Below are 20,301 nucleotides of genomic sequence, written 5' to 3'. Positions count from 1 at the left end.
CAGCAGACAGTTGGACGGATGACCTTAAGAAGGTGGTGAGATCCGACTGGATGCGGAAGCTAAAGAACCAGAAACACCTTAGGAGAGGTATATATCCAGCAGTGACCATTTTTATGTTTAATATAAACGGGGGAGAATTCGTTCAATTTAATAGTCACACAGTATTAATCCTTATCAACATTAATAACATAGACTGAGCGTACATTGACATTTCATTATCATTTTATTTCCATTACTAATTACTTAAAATATTGCTACTTATTATAATAATATTCATCATATTAGTTTATATAGTGAATATTTGGAATTATAAAAACAAAAACGCGACACGTCGAATATCAAACACACATACATAAAGTCCATTGGTATTTCGAACAGTTTAAACTTGAATACAATATCTTAAAGCAATACAGACCTTAACTAAGCATCTCATTTGGCGTTAAAGCTAACACTTTAGCTTGCTAATTAGCTACCGCAGAGATAATAGTTTTCCACAGACAGAGTATATTTTAGACTAGATACCGCCCATCTATACGAATGGTATAAAGAGGTAAAATTTGTTTGTTTGTCTGTAATGATCCAAAAACAGGAACTAATGATCGAATTCAAATTTTTTTTTTCACTGGAAAGTTACACTGTGCTGTAGGCTATAAACTATATTTATAATATCGTATAATTTTCTTCATTCATAAATAGTGCCCGTGCGATTTAGTTATATGTAAACATAGATTAATAAACATTGAAATTACATCGAAACAAAATGCCTTGAAATTTCATATTTGTAGTAAATATGAAAAACATAAAATTCATTTCTATAAGTATACTAATCTATAAATCTGTATTGATATGCTCAGAGTCTATGGAAGTCGTGGTTTCCTGTAAATATGACAATTGTTTGATTATTATTATTTTTTTATCGTATCAGTAGGCGGATGGATAAATGGGCCGCCTATTGGTAAGTGGTCACCACTGTCCGTTGGCTTTGTCGTAAGAAACATTTATTACGTCATATCCAATGCGACACCAACATTGGGAAGTAAAATGTTATGTCCCTTGTGCCTGTGGTCAGACTAGCTCAACAATAACAAGTTAGCTAGGCTAGGAAAGTGCTAGGCGGTAGAGTATACTCATGATGAGTGAGTGGTACCTATACGGGCTTACACAAACCCCCTACCACCAAGGAAAGTGATTTTGACTGCTCGTTACATTTGTTTATTCCTTACTATATCTCATGTAGGTGATCGTAAAATAAATAAATATATTAAAAAATAAAATATATTACAAACTTATACCAGAAGTTTCTAACGTATGTTTGTTTGTTACGCTTAACTACGTAGCCATTATTATGAAATTTTGCGTGTACGCTGTCAGATGTACAAAAGAGGTCATAAGGGTACCTAACGCCTGATAAAAAAAACGTGGGCTCCGGGCGGAAAGTAGTCCGTATATTACTTTGAAACGGTTTTTTTTTCAATACACATTTATCTAATATGTTCAAAGTTCTAAACTTCATTATGCAAATATTGACCTTTAAAATGTTTTAATATGAGACAATTCTATTAGATTTCAATGCGTTTGTTTTGATTTTGTTTTATTTTTAGTTTCAAGGGACTATGTTAGCATATTGTACTAAAGAAGAGCTAAAGTTTGTGACACAGTGAGATCAATTAATTCATGCACAATATATATTTATTTACATATATGGATCTTCTATACGTGTTCATGTAACTGAATTATTTTTTGTATGTGTTCGAGTGGATCTCAAGGATTTGAGATTGGACCGAGTTGATTGCGCTGCGGTCGGATTGGATTCTGGAATTTATTTTCACTCGTGAAGTCATTACGGACAGTGAATACGAATATAATAATGTAAAGTTTATGGATGCCAATTCGGATTAGTTTCCTCATTAAAACTTTGAACTTTTGTGTCCTGATTTAAAGGACGAATGAGGCAGTTCTCAGAATAATTATTTTATTTGCTTGGTAATAGGGCTTTGCCTTAGCCCTAGAATATGTACCACCTACTCGTCACATACTCTACCGCCAAACAGCAATACTTAATATTTTATGTTTGAAGGGTGATTGAACCAGTCTAAGGACACGAGGGACATAATATTAACATCTTAGTTCTCAAGATTTGTGGCCTTTTGACGATGTACGAAACAGTAATACTTGTTATATAGCAAATCTTTATTTAAAAAAAATCTTATCATTGATTTGTTTGTTGTTTTAAAAACATGAAAAAAGCATTAAATTATTTTAGTTGATTATATGTCTTGAATTAAACGACTGCATATCTTGGACATTTATCATTCAATACACATTACTATAAAACCGTACTTAATTAATAAATCAATTATTAATAAAAAAAATAATAATTAACATAGTAGCACTAAGTGTACCTCAATCCTTAGTATGCAAATTTAGATTTAACAGTGTAAGTTGGAAATGCATTTCGATTCGTTGCTTCCTAAGTGCGCGCGCGCAGGTGCGAAAATAAACAAAGGTATTTTCTAGATTAGACACAGATAGAGAGAGCTTATGACCTAACACAACACTAGTTTTTACTTGACTTTCACGATTAAGCTTGCTTATTCGAATTTAGATTCTATTTAAAGCTAAGATTTAAAGCATTGGTTTATTGACTTAAACTGATTCGATATTTGAAAACGAAAAAGTATTAAGAGAAATTATAGCACTTGTAATTTCGATACAAGATAAAAACTTATATGGCCCTATGTGTTTCTTCTAATGCCGGGGCTAGTGTCTGTATCCCAGGAACCATCATAGTAATTAGAGGCTTGCCTAGTTAGATTGACCGTTTGGGCGTCACGGTAGCATATACATACAAGCAATCTCGTGATGCCCCTTTCCGAAATGACGGATGAAATATCGCTGGTTTTTTAATAGGCATCCAGCCAATTTGGCGCCAGTGAGGCCCATATGTCCTAGTTAACTCGGATCGCGTAAATGCGTTTGTCCACTCGATAAAAGAAACAAGCTTATATATCAAATTTGATTAGAATTAGAAATATTTCTAATATTTAACTTTTGGTACTTTTTATTTTTACAATGAATAAATTTACGTAGCATATTTGGTGAAAAAAAAGGTTTAACAAAAAAAAGGAGACTGTGAGCTTACACGGATATCTTGCATAATGCGACTGTGTTGAGACAAAAATACTGTATCTTCAAATAGTCACAAAGGCCACAAATAATCACTAATCACAATAAGTAAATAAACATCGAGCGTTGAAACACTCAGCAGTTCCAGCAAGTATTCTCTCGGCCAACGTTTACTAAGTACTGCAGTTGGCACTGAAAGCTCGCCACCCTGAATTTACACAACGTGGTGGCAAAATATAGAGGATGCCTTATAATCTCCATATTAACTACAATACGACGTACAGACATCAACTAGTGGCTTATTAATATTCCACTGCCAAAATTCTTCTCTTGAGGAGGCTTCGAGCTTATTCCACTACGCTCCAATGTATCTTGATGGACCACTTATGGTTATTACAATCGAAACATGACATTATATAATCCATACTAATCTATATCTATACTAATATTATAAATGCGAAAGTAACTCTGTCTGTCTGTTGCTCTTTCACGATCAAACCACTAAATCGAATTTGATGAAATTTGAAGGCTAATTTTGATGCCTAACATCTAACCAACGATCCCTAAAACGCTACTGAAGCCGCAGGCTTATAATTATATTCCAGATTTTAAGATTTAGGGAACATAGTGTACTCGTGTTTGGGATTTTGCTACTCTAGTTCCATTATTCAATTTATCTTTGCAAATATCTTGTTTTTTACCATATGAAGTAGATTATGATACGACATATGATACTCGGAATACGTCTAACATTTTAAGGAAACCTTAAAAATGCAATAATGAAGTTTAGAATGGGTGCGACGTAAAAACAGCCCTCAGGGGATTGGCAGCCGGGATGACCTTGCGCTGACATACACACTAGTGCGTAGTGCAGAGGAATTCGGCCCCTGGATAAAGCCCCTGGATAAATCTAAAAAGTAGATTAGTTTTATCAACCGATCCGCTTCACGGATCTGTGCCGAAGACGAACATCGCAGTGGTTTTAGTGGTTAGGAATTCCACGTCACCTCTCTAGTGATTGTAGTTACACTGACTCACTCACCCTTCAAACCAGAATACAAGAATACAAAGTATTCCTATTAGGCCGTAGAATATCTGATGAGTGGGTGGGACCTACCCAGCGGACTTACAAACAGCCCTACAACCATGTTACTTTACTACTTAGTAGTTTAGTTTAAGAAATAATTTGAAGAAATTATATTAATATTTTTTTAAGTGTTTCCACAGTATTCGTAACAGGAACGGGTAGGTTAGGATAGGTCCCACACGGATGCTGCTTTGACTTGGACAAATGGAGATTTTCGTACAATTTTATTTAAATAGTGAATGATGTATATAGAGTTATCTTCTAAAAAATTAACAATGATGTGATAAGATCATCTTAGTCGATATTACTTACGATTTCAACGCTTATATACAGAAATTTACATGTATAATATGTATATATATGTATATAAATAGTATCTAATATTACATTCTTCTCATATACATTCGCATCGTCTTTGCAACCGTAGTTTTCCAAAAAGGTTTATTAACTTTTAGAATACACTAATATCTATTTATTCCAAATTTAAAATCCAGCCAATCAAATGTAATTCAAGTATTTACATACACGATATTCCAAAATTAAAATTAATTATATTAATATGAGAACATTTTTATTCAAAATAACAGTACTGTTGTTAAAATAATAAGCAGAGCAAGGCACAAATCATTGTTCCATTTTCAACATTTAAATATGCATTCCCGTTAAGGACAAAGTCGTAAGTATTAAGCAGTTACATATGAATAGAGAAGGAGCAGGCTTTAATGAAATAATACCCCACAGCGAGTTCAAAAACCTCTGTGAGCTGAGCCTTCCTTTAAAAGTGTAAATTTATTCAAATTTCAAAAAAACAACCCGTACGCCTCAGTGCAAGTGAGACGGATGTACACATAGTCGATACGAGTGAAAGTGACGTATATCTTTCCCGTAGTTACTAAGAACCCGTTTAACAATAGGCAAGCTGGCGTTGTGCACGCGCAATATAAAAAGAAAAGTTATTTAATAGCAATGGTGCGATTCAAAATCAATCCAGAATTTTTTTTTGCAGTTACATACGTCTTTTTTTTTTTTTTTAATTCAGACAGACTGATTATTAGCTAGAGTATAAATTACTAGATAACCCTATAATTAAGTTTATTGCACACTAGAGGAACATTGATTTTTTAATGTAAGTTTTATTTTAAAATATTTTACGGATCACGCTTGTCGTATCCTATTCCGTAGGCACTAATTACCAATTTTAAAGGCCCTGTCATTCGCTAGAATACGCATATACTGTCAATTGGGCAATAAGAATGTCAAAACAAGTTTTTTGGACTCGAATACTTACAAGTTTTATGTACAAACCTTAACCACATACAATGGATAGACTTCTTGACATCGGTGAGAATATCCTGTACATCATGTCATTATAATTTATCTGCTTTTAAAACCGGATATTTATGATTCGTCACCGCATCCGGAGTATGGAGCACGTATTACGCATATAAATGTAGCAGATATTATACCCGTCTCGCTCTAATTCGATAGTTTTAATATATCAGACAAAGATAGATAGTTTATTAGATAGTCTTAATTGTTTTTTTTTTTGGTATGATTTTAACTTTGGGTTCATCTGAACCAAGACATCTGTCTTGTTTCTATATAAGGTTCCTTTGGGAGAACTTAGATAGTTCAGACATCATACGTGAAAGTTAATTGAGGAAAACGAGTTCAAAGCCAAGTAATCAAAATAAAGTTTTTACTTTAAATCCGTTGATGGTGGTGCACTTGGTGGTAGGGCATTGTGTAAGCCCGTCGGGGTAGGTACCACCCACTCATCAATTATTTTACCGCCGCACAAAAGTGCTCAGTATTGTTGTGTTCCGGTTCGAAGGGTGAGTGAGCCAGTGTAACTACAGGCACAAGGGACATAACATCTTAGTTCCCAAGGTTGGTGGCGCATTGGCGATGTAAGGAATGGTTAATATTTCTTACAGCGCCATTGTCTATAAGCGACTTACCATCAGGTGGCCCATTTGCTCGTCCACCAATAGTACATTAACAAAGTTTTATTATAATACATATGTTAGTTGTATTGTCACACAAATCATGCATCAAATTATATCATCTTGACCGATTTCGGTTTCATAAATTCAGATCATTTGTAAAAAATACATTGGTAAAGAAGACATATTAATCAACACAAGATTATATAGATGATAAAAAAGCGTGGAATTAATGCTTGTTGACTTCCAGGCAGGATATACCCGCCAGCGTTAGAAAGTACCGGAAATATTATTCGTAGTTTGTTCTAAATATGCGACAAAAATATTGTTAGAATTATATATACACGTATGGAAATCCGAAGTGACCCAATTGTTAGAATGCATACATCTTAACGGATTCAAACCCAAAAAGCACCACTGAATTTTAACTTGAGATTATATTTCATCTCATGTTCGGTGGTTAAGGAAAAACTCGTGAAGAAAACCTGCACGTGTTCATGCTAATTTCAACGAAATTCTGCCACATGTGTATCCACCAACACGCATTGGAGCAGCGTGGTAGAATAAGCTCCAAATCTTCTTCTTAAAAAGAGAGGATGCCTTAGCCCAGCAGTGGGAAATTTACAGGCTGTTAATGATCTTAATACACGTATGTGTATGCACAGTATCATACATAAATACAAATCTGTATATATAAACCTAAATCTGATACATATACTGAGCTTCTGTACGAGGAAACTCAAAGGTCATCGCAGTACTTTAGCGTGAAATGTCAGAATGTTACATGCGACATTGTCTAAAATAATGATAAAACTTAAAGGATAATAATTATAGGTTTCAAAATGGCATAGCAAGTCTGTTGTCAACATTTTACAGATTCGATGAGAATTACTGAATCGCATTAGTAAATATATATATAAAACCGGATGAAAAATTTACACTATTTTCCAAAAAAATTAATTACTTGGTAAAGTTGTTTCTTGACTAAAATGTATGTTTCGGGTGATTCGATAAAGTTACCAGTGTATATGAGACAAATTAATAACGTGATAAAATTATATAAATATATTCTCTTACAATCATTTAACAAACAAATTTATAATATTAAGACTGGAAATGTAGAGCAACTAGTAGAGCATACTTCAATACGCTACATCAATTTGGAATCTACGTATGTATGTACTCGTATGTAGTAGATTTATACGCAAAACATGCATTACTTCTCGAAACATCGAGAATTCGAGAATTGGCTTTACAGCCAAATACGAGACGAATTACAAATACTAATCACATGAAATTTCAATTGACTTTGACTCGCAATTAAACCGATACATTTTCAACCGCTGGACTATTTCGTCTTTAATTTTTAATTACAGGTTACTACAATGTATGTGAATATTCTTCAGGGCATAAAAAAGGCTCCGTTATGTGCAAATCTAAAGCTTGATTAGTTTTATAATACTTTTTGCATTTCAGAGACGAGCAACCAAAAACTTTGCATCGAAAACGGCCAAGTTTATTGTTCTTTTATTTTAAAGCCCTTGTGAATTATGCAAGGTATTTGTTCGATGCTTAACTTCGTGAGTTATTGCCACGCTATTGTAATGTTAATTTTATTTATTTAATTTATATTAAATAAATTAACAAAACACAATTTATAAATTTATTATTATTATTCGAAGATTATTATATTAAATTTTAAAGTAAATACTAACTTTATGTGGATCCCAAATGGCAGTTGTGGATTTAGATCTGAGGAAAAACAATTTTGTTTTCCTGTGCTTTACAGGTGTTTTTATTCTAACTGTTGCTCCACGGTTAACTTCGTGAAAGGTTGTATGTGTTAGATCAAACTCTGCTACTAATTTATCTTCCAACGTTCTGCTTTCCTTGAAAGGTTCTGTTCACTTGGTGGTAGAGTTTTGTGCAAGACCTTCTGGGTAGATACCACCTACTCCAAATATACTTAGAATTGTTGTTCGGTTTGACGAGTGAGTGTGCCAGTGTAACTACAGGCACAAGGGAGATAACATCTTAGCTCCGAAGGTAAGTGGCGCTTTGATGATGTAAGGTTTGGTTAATATTTCATACATCACGAATGTCTTTGGGTAGTGGAGATCGCTTACCATCAGGTCGCCCATTTGCCCGTTCGCCAACCTAAAACATAAAAAACACGCCTGAGTAAGTATCACCCACTCAATCCATATTCTATAGCCAAACATCAATACTTAGAACTCTTCCGGTTATAATGGTGAGTGAGCCAATGTATATATGTACATTCATTATACATATACAGGGGTCTTAACATCTTAGTTCCCTAGGTCGGGGGCTCGTTGGTGATGTAAGAAATGATTAAAATGACTCCGATGTCTGTGGACGGTGATGACCGCTTGCCATCAAGTGGTCCATCTGCCCATTTTTATAATATAAAAGGAAAATAATCCAAGCCAGAAACGGAAGGATTTTAATTATAATAATCAGTTAACTTAATTGCAAAACCAGCCGTAGCACTTACGAGTGCACAGTATCCTTTTTATTAATTAGCTCTTGAAAGCGTTTTTAATTATTGATATTATTTTCACATTAGTTTAAAGACACTTCACAATAATAAGTACCTATATCAAATACAAAGAAAAAATTACACAGAAGAAGATTCAATAGAAGATCTCATTTAAAAATATCTAGACTAATATTATAAATGTGAAAGCTACTCTGTCTGCTAGACTTTCACAGCTAAGCCACAGAACCTAATTTCAGGGTACGAAGCAAGCTCGAACCCCAAGGAATGGTATAGGCTGCATCTTATATTTAAAACCGACGGCAAATCACTGGCGAAAACAATCCTATACAACCTTTAGGTAGACGATAAATAATGAATGTATACGGATAGTTTGATGTTGATAATAATTATCATCTATACCTATTAACTAGCTGCCGGCCCCGACTTCGTTTGTGTGAAATAAAAAAAATATTCACATCTAAGACATGCCTGGTCCAATTAAAGTCTGAATTTCTGAGCATTGGTGAACGAGCCCTCGAGTAACCACCATAGGAATTTTAAATTTAACTTTATGCTATTGTTGCATTCTATATTTCAAGAGATTTAATTGCTCTCACTTGGCACAAAGAGGAAAAATTAAACAGTTTGTATAAATACGAAATTAGTATTTATTAGTCTTGCATTGGTAATTTTAACTTACATAGAACAGGAATGGATATGCAACGGAAAGGACCACGGTTACCAAGGTCATTTTCTTAATGATTAATAACAAGCTAAAACTGTACCCTTTTCTTCGAGATACACAACCTTTCTCTCCAGGAAGAGATTAGAAGTAGGCAGTAGATAGCATGAATCTTAATCATTAACTTTTTGTTAAGTATGATTAAAGACTTTAATATCCATAAGCAATCGTAGTCATTGTTTCTTTGTCTTTTTATTTTATTTTATTTATATTTATAATTATGTGTGTATTATTATTTTTTATGTGCAGTATATAATTTAACAAAGCTATTGTACCCCTTCCCAAATCTGTTTTACAACCAGGCCTCATCCCAAAGGTTGCCTAGAAGAGATCGCTGCTTATGCGATAAGGCGCCTGTTGCTTAATGCAACTTTTGTAAATTTTAATCCTTATGTATAATTTACTTTTAAGTATTGGTGCAATAAACCATAAACAAATATCAAATAAATAAATAATATAAAATTGTTAGTTGTTATGGAAGTTGCGGGTATGGTGGTTTTAATAATATTTATGTCAATTCAACGTAAAACAAGAAATAATGTTTGTCTTACCAAAAGTATGGTTTGGATCAAAGCCTCTCCCTGAACTTGTTAAGATAACAAATTGATATGACAAATTAATGAGAGCCGAGATGGCCCAATGGTTAGAACGCGTGCATCTTAACCGATGATTTCGGGTTCAAACCCAGGCAGGCACCACTGAATTTTCATGTGCTTAATTTGTGTTTATAATTCATCTCCTGATCGCCGATGAAGGAAAACATCGTGAGAAAACCTGCATGTGTCTTATTTCAACGAAATACTGTCACATGTGTACTCCACCAACCCGCATGGAGCAGCGTGGTGGAATATGCTCCAAACCTTCTCCTCAAAGGGAGAGGAGGCCTTAGCCCAGCAGTGGGAAATTTACAGACTGCTAATGTAATGTAATGTAAAAATGACAAATTATTTAGAACATGTGAATCTTAACCAAATTGTGTTTATAATTTATCTTATCGAATGAAAATCGGCCACATGTGTGACCACCGATCTACATTTATGATGCAATGGAATAAGATTGATAAATTCTCGTGTAAGAAATAGGAAATCACAGCCCAGTCGTGGGGTATTAAAGCTGTTAATTAACTATTTCTTTAGAAAGTATATGAATGTAATATATTTTTTCTCTCTGGAAAAAAGGCATGTACGCGTTTCCCCATGAAACGAGGTAAGAGGGGGTTATAATCCTGTTGGAATCTATAAGCAATGTAAAGTTGAGTGAACCATTCAGATAGGCGAGTTCAAAAACAATCTTATTGGAAAAAAATAATCAACTCATACTAATCAATCATTGTATCGCAAAATATAGAAAACGTCAATCTTCGAAATCTAACAAAATCCACCTTTTCAAATGCGGGTAACTGTGCCCTACCTACCAACCTGCCTACATAGTTCATTTCGTGTTCGCCAATAGCAAAAAATAAATCAAAACACGGAAGATCGACCGATGAGTCGGTGGTTCCAACCCAGACAAATTTGCACAAGGTTCCATAGCAAAAACATTTCAGTAATACATAATCCTGTTTCGTACTCGCGAATTAAAAATAAGCATAGATTAAATAAACTTACAAATATTTTAATTGCCGACTAAATCAATTTGGGCGTATCTGTTCTGTAAGGTTGTTAATGTATACGCTGTCAAATTTTAATTAAAATATGGCGGTTCAAGTAACTCAACTGCTTCGATTTATAAAGCACCTTACATATCTGAGAAGTAAATACTTGTCTTTGAATGTGAAATATTTGTTTTATTTACTTAGAGGTATTTTTTTTAGGTTACTCTCTGGTCAGATTGCGGTTCCAGTGACAATTTTAAATGGAGAATAGCCAACTGCGCAAGATATATTATAGTATACGAAGTGTGTGCCCAAACACAGGTGCACACTCAGCTCCTCAGTCTCGTAATCCGATGAGATGGCAGCCAATACGAGTGAAGTAACTTTAGAGACAGGACTAATTGTTTTACGTCCGATACCAAGTACTAGTACACTGCCAAAGTTTGGACTTGGCTAGCTTGGAGACTTTCTAGACAAAAAAAATCCAATGGGACATTCATTAATCGCATCTATTAGGCATTTCTGTATCTATATTTATTTATATTTCAAGAAAATCTTCAATAGATACCTAAGCCCTAGGGAGTAGCTGGATGGGATTCTTACCAACTAAAACTTCTGCAATGATCAATCTTCACATGAACCGGAGTGACTTTTATGTGATAATTTTAGCATACGTGCTCTATGCTCAACTTGAAACCAGATATCTTCATATGATCCTTCTCTTCATAGAGTGATTTCGCCAATTCTTCTCGCAATTTCATGGCAGTGCGAAACCATTGTCACCCTTGAAGACCACTTGAAACAGGCATTTGTAAACAAAACAAAAGTTACGTATTGGTAGTGTTATGTGCAAGCCTGTCTAAATAAGGAGCATCCAGTCATATTATACTGCAAACAGCAATACTTAGTATTATTATGTTCCATTTCGTAAGGTGAATGAGCCTATCTAACTACAGGCACAAGGAACATGAAATCTTAGTTCCCGGGGAACGATTCATATTTCTCACAGCAACAATGTGTAGGTTGTCGTGTACAATACCATCAGGTAGCCCATTTGCCAGTCCGCCTACCTATAGGATATAAAAAATAATGTCAGTTTATCGCAATAAAAGATTCACCCACATTTTGCTTTCCGTGGTTAATCAGTAAATGTTATTCTCTCAGTAATTTACTTCGATTCAATTATTATTAAGATATACCAGGAATTATTATCAGTGTAAACTGTATTTATTACACTGACCGTAGCATAATTACATACTTCGGTCGGCATGATATTCGTTCGATACACCCAATAAAAACTCAATAGGTATCGTTTTAATTTGATTTAAGTTTGACAAAAGCATTCGAATATAATAATATTTGAAAAAAAGAACACTTTGATATTAAATCGAACAAATCCAAAACTGCAACAGATACTTTAATACAATTTGACCTTGAATTTTACACTCGAGTCTATTTCGAAAAATATTAAGTACCAACATATTATTTGCACAATTTTACTACACGAAATGATTTTAAAATAATAATTAAAACATTGTTATCTTATTGTATTGTTATAAAGTACTAACAAACAAGAAATAAGATAAAAAAATCAACTTAAATCAGCATAATGTGCGCGCTCTCTTATCCTTACGGGGATTATAGATTGTATCGAGGAATTCGTTTTTTATTTGATTTAGTCTTGTTAAAAATAATATAGGAGTAAGCGAAAGGTGCACGAATTTTATAATACAGACTTCTTTTAAACATATCTTCTTTATATTTGAAGATACGCTTCGAGTATGATACCGGTAATTTGGCTCTAACTATAAATCAATATATTGTTTATTAGAAAGTATTGTTAAATAACAGAATCTAAAACGGGATATTTACCATGTTTTTTATTTTTATTTGGTGGAGCTCGATATTTCGACATTATCTACGAATGTCTTGTTCACGAGACTGACGTTTGCGGGTAGATGTTGACGGCATTAGAAGTGTCCATATCGGACTGCCTCCTTTCTCGTACGTTTGCTGCGTAAACACTGGTTATCACTACCACTTTAATTTAAAATCTTATATAGTATTGTTAAAGTTTAAGACTCTCCCTTCGAGGAGAAGGTTTGGCACTTATTCCACTACATTGCTCCAATGCGGATTGGTTGATACACTGACAGAATTTCATGATGAAGTCTTAGTGGTGCTGGCAATATTGAGTATTATATATAAATATATAATGCTCTAGATAGCCCTCGAAACATTTTAATGCCTTTAATTTTACAGAAGTAAATTCATAAAACTGCTTAAGTTACTTGGCGGTTGTGCTTCATGCACGTCCGTTTGGGTAAATTACCCACACATCAGATGTTCTATCACTAACAGCAAATTCTAACAGCAATAAGCTTTTCAGTTGTGGCCCATTTGTTAGTTGGTTTACAAATGTGTCATTAAAAAAACTATTATCAGACTTTTTGTTGTGTATATAACACATTTGTTTGAAGTTGGTTTTGATTATGATTTTTGTCTTTGATGGCGGATGAAAATATCTTAGTATGATCAAAAATGGTCAAAATATTAAATTAATTTAAAACGATAAGACGAAATTTTGTGCAAACCCGTCTGGGTGGTTACCAGTCACTCATTAGATATTCTATAACAAACAACCATACTTTGTACTGTTGTTTCGCTGTTTCGGTTTCAAGTGTATATTAGCCAGTGTAACTGTAAACACAAGAGACATAACATCTTACTTTCAAAATTAGTGGCGCATTGGCGAAGTAAGAGATGGTTAATACTCAAGTATCTATGTGTATGGGTAGTGGTGAACCTACACTCAGGCTCATTTGCCAGTCCACCTACCTATATGACAAAAGAAAGTACCCATCAGGTATTCCACCGCCAAAAAGCAATACTCAGTGTGTCCTGTTTGAAAGGTGAGTGCTTTTTTTAAATCAACTTTAAATTTTTTAATAGGTTAAGTGAAAAATAACAATTCAATAATAGACTCGATTCGTTTGTCTTTTCTTTGTAAATACGATAAGTGGCTCAGGAAGTACATCGGAGCCCATTATTTTTTCGTTGGATAAAAAAATATGTAGCGATCGGTCCAGTGCTTATTTTGGTTTGACGATCGTAGGTACGACGCTGTTCGTTACAAATAATTATAAAAAGTTTTTGGAACGAAGTACTTTTCCGCGGCTTACATTACCTTATTAGCCATGGTATATGTCAGTTATGGTATAAATGCGCTCGAATGTAATAATATTTGAAAAAAGAACACTTTGATTTTAATTCGAACAAGTCACTCTACAGTTTTTTTTTTATTTAATTAATAAAAAAAAAACAAAAGAAAGCAAAACTCTACAGTGAACTTTTCTCTCTCTGTCTCTTTCTTTTTTATACGACTTTAAAAAAAATAGCTATTAAGATAATGATGATGATCCTTTAAAAACGACAAGAAACTTGCATAGTTGCTCTTAGTATTCACAATTATTGTTTAACCAGGCCTGTTTTGGAACCACAGGTTTAAACCAGTCGTCTTGATAAAAAATTTAAAACTTTTTCATGGTAAACTAATTATATTTTTTTGATAAAACTAAAGTTTCGAAACAATAAAAAGTTACTGAACGCTGTTTTCCTTCCCTGTTTATATACTATGTAATATTATTATGTAACAAAATCAAAGTATATTTTATTCAAATGTACTCTTAAAAATACATTAAGAGCGTCATTTTATAAATTAAACTTGAAGCTCGTGACATATATTCTACCGAAAATTTATAAATAGAAAATATTATAATTAAAAAACACGACCGTTATTCTGTCATGGTTTTTGTCTTTTTTTTCGAAATAAAATATAGTCTGTGTCACTCGGGATGATGTACGGATTCTAACCCTACACATTCAAATATGTTCAGGAATTTAAAAGCTATTGTGGACTAACGTAACTCATATAACTCTTGTGTGAATGGAAATACTTATGTTACAAATTGTTTTCAATAGCAATTATATTATTATTAATGAATACCTATGTATTTATCACCCAACCATGTGTATCCACCAACCCATATTTGAGCATCGTGGTGGAATAAGCTCTAAGCCTCAAAGGGGCCTTTGTTCAGCCGTGGAATATTTATAGTCTGTTACTTTCTTGTATTTTGGCATATATTAAAAAACTTATTATAAATATAAATAACACCAAATTTGGGCAAACTAAAATACGTCATATATTTAGGTATAAATTGCGACTTAAAATGAAATAAATATTAACGATATAATATCCGTTCCTTATAAGAATAAATGACCCCGGAACAAAAAGGGACAAAGAAATATTTAAATAGCAATAAAACTTTTTCGTTATGTATAATTTATCGAAAAGTGTATAATTCCGAGTAATGGCAATTTAAGTAAACTAAGCTGAGTTTGTTAGAAAGAGATAGAATACGACTCGAACCGGTCTAACCAACTTCACTCAGCTGCCTTTTTATTAAGCGAAGGTCAAGCGCTTAACTCGCTTCAGAAGTTCAGATACTCCGAGACTTGACGCGTTACGGACGTGTCGCATCGTCCGTATCATTTCGTCCGAAATCGACTAAACTCATGTGTACATCATTAAATTTTTAAATTAAGTGTTTTAAAGTGATAAATTTACCTATACAATACGTTAATTGTGCCTGTGTTTGGTTTGAGTTTTGTGTTTAAAGGTTTTTGAACCGCATAAAGATACTTTTAGGTTATTCGGTGAGTGGTATTTCGTTGTATGTACAGTTAGTTTACTATTGCATTTTTATTTAAAACAAGCTAAGCCTGTCTGTTCGCTATAGATATGGCATTCTCGTAACCCCCAGGGTCTTCGCTTTCCGGGATAAATCCTATCACTGTTAAACTAGATTTTGTTTTGTTTTGTTTTTTTATAGTATTATTGTATTTATAATTTTATGTCATTTATTAAGGTAATAAACTCAAGTTGATTTGAGTTTTGAACTTTGAATATCATTTTTTTTTATAATGATGTCTAAAATGTGTAAATCATGATGATTATTTTGATATTTCAATAACAAATGCGTTAAGAATGAATTCGGAAGATAAGTTCAATCGTATGTAATTATAAGTTATTATTTAAAATATAATCAACAACAAGAAACATAATTTAAAAATTGCATCGCTAATGTGTTTTGCGGAATACAAATATAACGAGGCAATCCTCGGATTTATTTTAAAATAGACTCGGCGAGTTTTTTTCTCAATCCTATCTTGTTACAGCCAGTCTCCTGAACTTAAATTTGCTTTTTTTTTTTTACCTTGACTGTCGTGTAAGGTGACTTTAGACCGCGAATGTTATTATAAAATTTAGTTATTAAATCTGACTATAAATAATGATTACGGCAAAGACCTATCTTGTTACAGCCAGAACTTTTTTTTTTACACCTTGTTTCACTATTGCTATAAAGTTAATTATTAACAAAAATTGCCAATGTAATTCGTGATTGCGTTTTTGTTTTTTAATTTATTTACAAACTTTTTTTTAATTCGTTTTTATTTATATTCGGTTCTATTACGTGTCCGTTGAGATTGATGTAATTAAATTTATATTTTATTGATATATGATATAAACTACATAGATTTCTGTATAGTCACCCTCTCTTTTAAATTTTTTTTTAATAATGGCTGTTTCATTATGACTTTAGACCGCGATTAATATAATAACATTGGTATATTTAAAAAAAGAACACTTCTTTTTTCGAATTCGTATGTTGATATTTTTTGTTTTTGTTTAAGCTTCTAACATACAGACTTATTTTATGATCTGATAGATATATGACGTTCATTCTTTCAAGGTTTTAAGTACTTTTATTTCACTTTGGTTATCGAAACTTGTTTGAATGGAAACTAACTTAATTAACTAACAGTTGAAGCTGGTTTCACTTGAGATAAATTCAGGTTTTATTTATTAAATCTGCACTAATATTATAAAGAACTTAAATAGGTTTTGTATGTATGGGTGAGTCTCTGGAACTAGTGATCATATTCTGAAAATGTTTTCACTTGATAACTAAATTATTTCCAGAGTGGTATAGGGTATGAAATATATCACTATCATATGATTTTCTTTACTACTAAGCTGCAACCGTGCGAAGCCGGGTCGAGTCTTTAATAAAATGTACACTTGCAATGTTAATCTCGTTTCTCGTAAATTTGTACCAGTTATTATTGTAACATATAATTTTCATTGTACATTCATATTATTTTGTAACAAAGCTGAACTGACCAAAGATACATTTAATTAGTGACATGAAAACAGAGCTTAAACCGCCACGCTGCTCAACAATAGATCGGTGACACATGTAACATTACCAATACGCAAATTAACTCATAATCTACTTCACTGTTACGTGATGATTTATTATTAATATAAATGCTGAACTTCAAAAAGTTCTTCTTCGAATTTAAACTCGCGACCTTCACCTGATACGCAAATTCTAACCATTGAGCTATCGTGATTATATTTTATCTAATCGTAATTACATTGAGTATTTCGTGACTCATATTTGACGACTTAATGCAGTAATAATCAGTGTGCCATCTTATCAGACTAATATACTAAAAGCGAATGTATCTGTCTGTCTCTTTGTTACCGTATAACGGCTAAACCTTACGATCGTACCGATGTTTGACGAATAAGTCAGTCAAGACATATTATATATATATATATATTGCATTCTGAGGAATGATATACGTATACGAAGATAAAGAATAAAGAGTACCCAAAAAATACGTGGAAGGAGTCGCAGGGAATTATGATATAGAAAAGCGAAAATTAAGTATTTTTGTATGCCTGTTTGTCAATCAAACTCTATTAACCTCATATGTTATGGGATGAGATGAGATCGGATGTTATAATAATAAAATAACTTATCACTAACTTTAATATTAAAAAAATCTAAAAACTCTTATTAAATAAGAGAACTGTCTAACGCAACAAAGCAACAAATTCTATAATTATCAACATTATTACAGCACTATTAATAGATTTTTTCTTCATATATTAACGGGATCTCGATACAATATTTTATGAAAAGGTAATGATTTAAATCAATTAACGATTTGTAATTATATTGTGTGACTTAGAAAATTTTAACTAAAAAAACTAAAAAGTACTTAATTTTAATATTGACTAAATATTTTATAACGGTGAACAACACGGAATATTGACTAATATTATTGTTACGTTCCGATTTGAAGAGTCTAAATTCCCGATGGTGGAGGCACTTCGCTGTCATAAGGGATGGTTAATATTTCTTACTGCGCCAATAACTACAGGTGATGGTGACCACTTACGGTCAGGTGGCCTATATTCCTGTCCAATCTAATTGTAAAAGAAAAAATCGTTGTAGGATAAATTATATACCACAAGAATACAAGATTCAATAAATCTCATTTATCTAATTACTGTTAATAGGATTAAGTCTGCGATACTAAACCTTTCATTTATTGGCCATATTAATTTATAGGTTAGGTAGATGTTAGATACCCTATGTTCTTTTCTGTTTCGCTGACAATGTATAAGTACTAAGTTTCTTGCCGGTTTTTATCGGTACAATCTATATTTTGGATCGGTGGTAGATTTACGTTTAATACAGTTGGGTTAAATGACGATTCAAAAGTGCTTAAAAAGCCTAATTGAATAAAGTATATTTTGATTTTTTGAGTTAAGATATAAACGAAAAACAGACCGACTTTGATATTTATAATATCAGTTAGAATGTGAACCACATACATAATATATTATATATGATTTGTCCAAATAATTTATATTGAAATAAAATCGTAACCTGCATTGGGATCAAAAGTCGTATGAATTTATATTCAACTTTAACCATTATCGCGAGCTCAAATCTAGAGGAATAATCTCACAATTTGTCGTTAAATTATTTTATTAAAATATCTAATTACTAATTTTAAATTGGACCCATAATTCGAAACAGAGATATTACAATTATAATAACAAAAAAAAAACATCATTGTCTTTGATGTGATATTTGAATTCAAATTTCGAATGTATATTTTTAATTCAGTATATACGTAATTGTGGCCCATAAGACCCAAAGGATTGAGAACCACTGGATTAACCCATTATCTTGAGTAATAAATAATTTACAATTCATACAACAAACCTAATAGGTAATGTATGTTTTTTACAGACAATTAAAAGCAATTTAAATAGACGATGTAATTGTAAGGTACTAATTGATCTTGGAGTCATTGACCTTAGCCTAAGAGCTGGTTGATTAAAATTTTATTACAATTATTTCTTGGAATTATACTTCAGATCCATATCAATATAAGGACGTGAATCATATAACAAAGGATATCTCGGCTTTCTGCTGCATTCTGGGGAATTTTCTGTGCATAATAATTAAACTAAATTAAAGGTATATGTTGATTCATTGATCTATCACAATGACTATGAATTTTTTAGAATCGTTCTCCATTACTAATATACCTAAGATGAAAATAATTTATCCCACTACATTATTGCATTGGTTGGTGGACATAAATAATGACAATTTATTATAATAAATTAGTAAATACTATCATATATATATATATTTTAATATTATATAATATTTTATTAATATTAATATAATATTATCAGAGAAAAACAATTTTATGAAATGTTTATCAGTATATATTCATACCAATATAATTATACATGAATAACTGTGGTGTGTGTACTAAGTGTTGCTGTCACTAAAAAAATAAATTTAATATTTCAACTCTTAATCGCAACAGTCGCGCAAAACATGATCCAAATCAACTTGGCAATTTGTAAAAAAATCCCTTGTAAAACGATAAAACATTTTATATAATGATATTTCGTATTTAAAACCAAGACATAACGCTATAAATACACGAGACGCTAATAGCAATTTATTTAACAATAAAAACAACATTGTTCAGATTCTATTTCTATAAATAAATAATGAACAACATAGAAATATTACATTACGATAGCATTTACGATTCGAGCCACCCACTTGCGGTGACTGGAGTTTTATCGAAAAAATTTACTAGCCCCGATAGTATAAGCCATAAGGGAACAGAAATAGAATCACATGTATTTGCAACTTTGTACATAGGAGATCTTATAATATACAAGTTGTCGCCTGCGGCTTTTCTTCGTCATGTGTTAGGAATAAAAGTCGATGTCTTTCCTTGGAGTTCAAGTTTGCTTCAAATCAAATTCGATTGAGTGGTTTAGTTGTGAAAGACCAACATACAGACAGATAGTTACTTCCGCATTTATAAAAGTACTATAGATTAGCG

The 20,301-nt window shown here is 32.5% G+C and overlaps 1 protein-coding gene across 1 annotated transcript in view; it reads left to right on the top strand.

Annotated features, from left to right (window-relative positions):
- The first annotated feature begins 15,508 nt into the window (after positions 1 to 15,508).
- Positions 15,509 to 20,301, top strand: part of LOC113397789 (uncharacterized) — a 142,527-nt gene continuing 137,734 nt past the window's right edge. The window contains exon 1 of the mRNA XM_026636252.2: positions 15,509 to 15,714. The gene's annotated coding sequence lies outside the window, so the exon portion shown is untranslated. The remainder of the gene's footprint in view (positions 15,715 to 20,301) is intronic.

Source organism: Vanessa tameamea, chromosome 23 (genome assembly GCF_037043105.1).
Source record: "Vanessa tameamea isolate UH-Manoa-2023 chromosome 23, ilVanTame1 primary haplotype, whole genome shotgun sequence".
NCBI lineage: Eukaryota > Metazoa > Arthropoda > Insecta > Lepidoptera > Nymphalidae > Vanessa > Vanessa tameamea.
The sequence above is the reverse complement of the archived record's forward strand: the minus strand, read 5'-3'. Positions and strand labels throughout refer to the sequence as shown.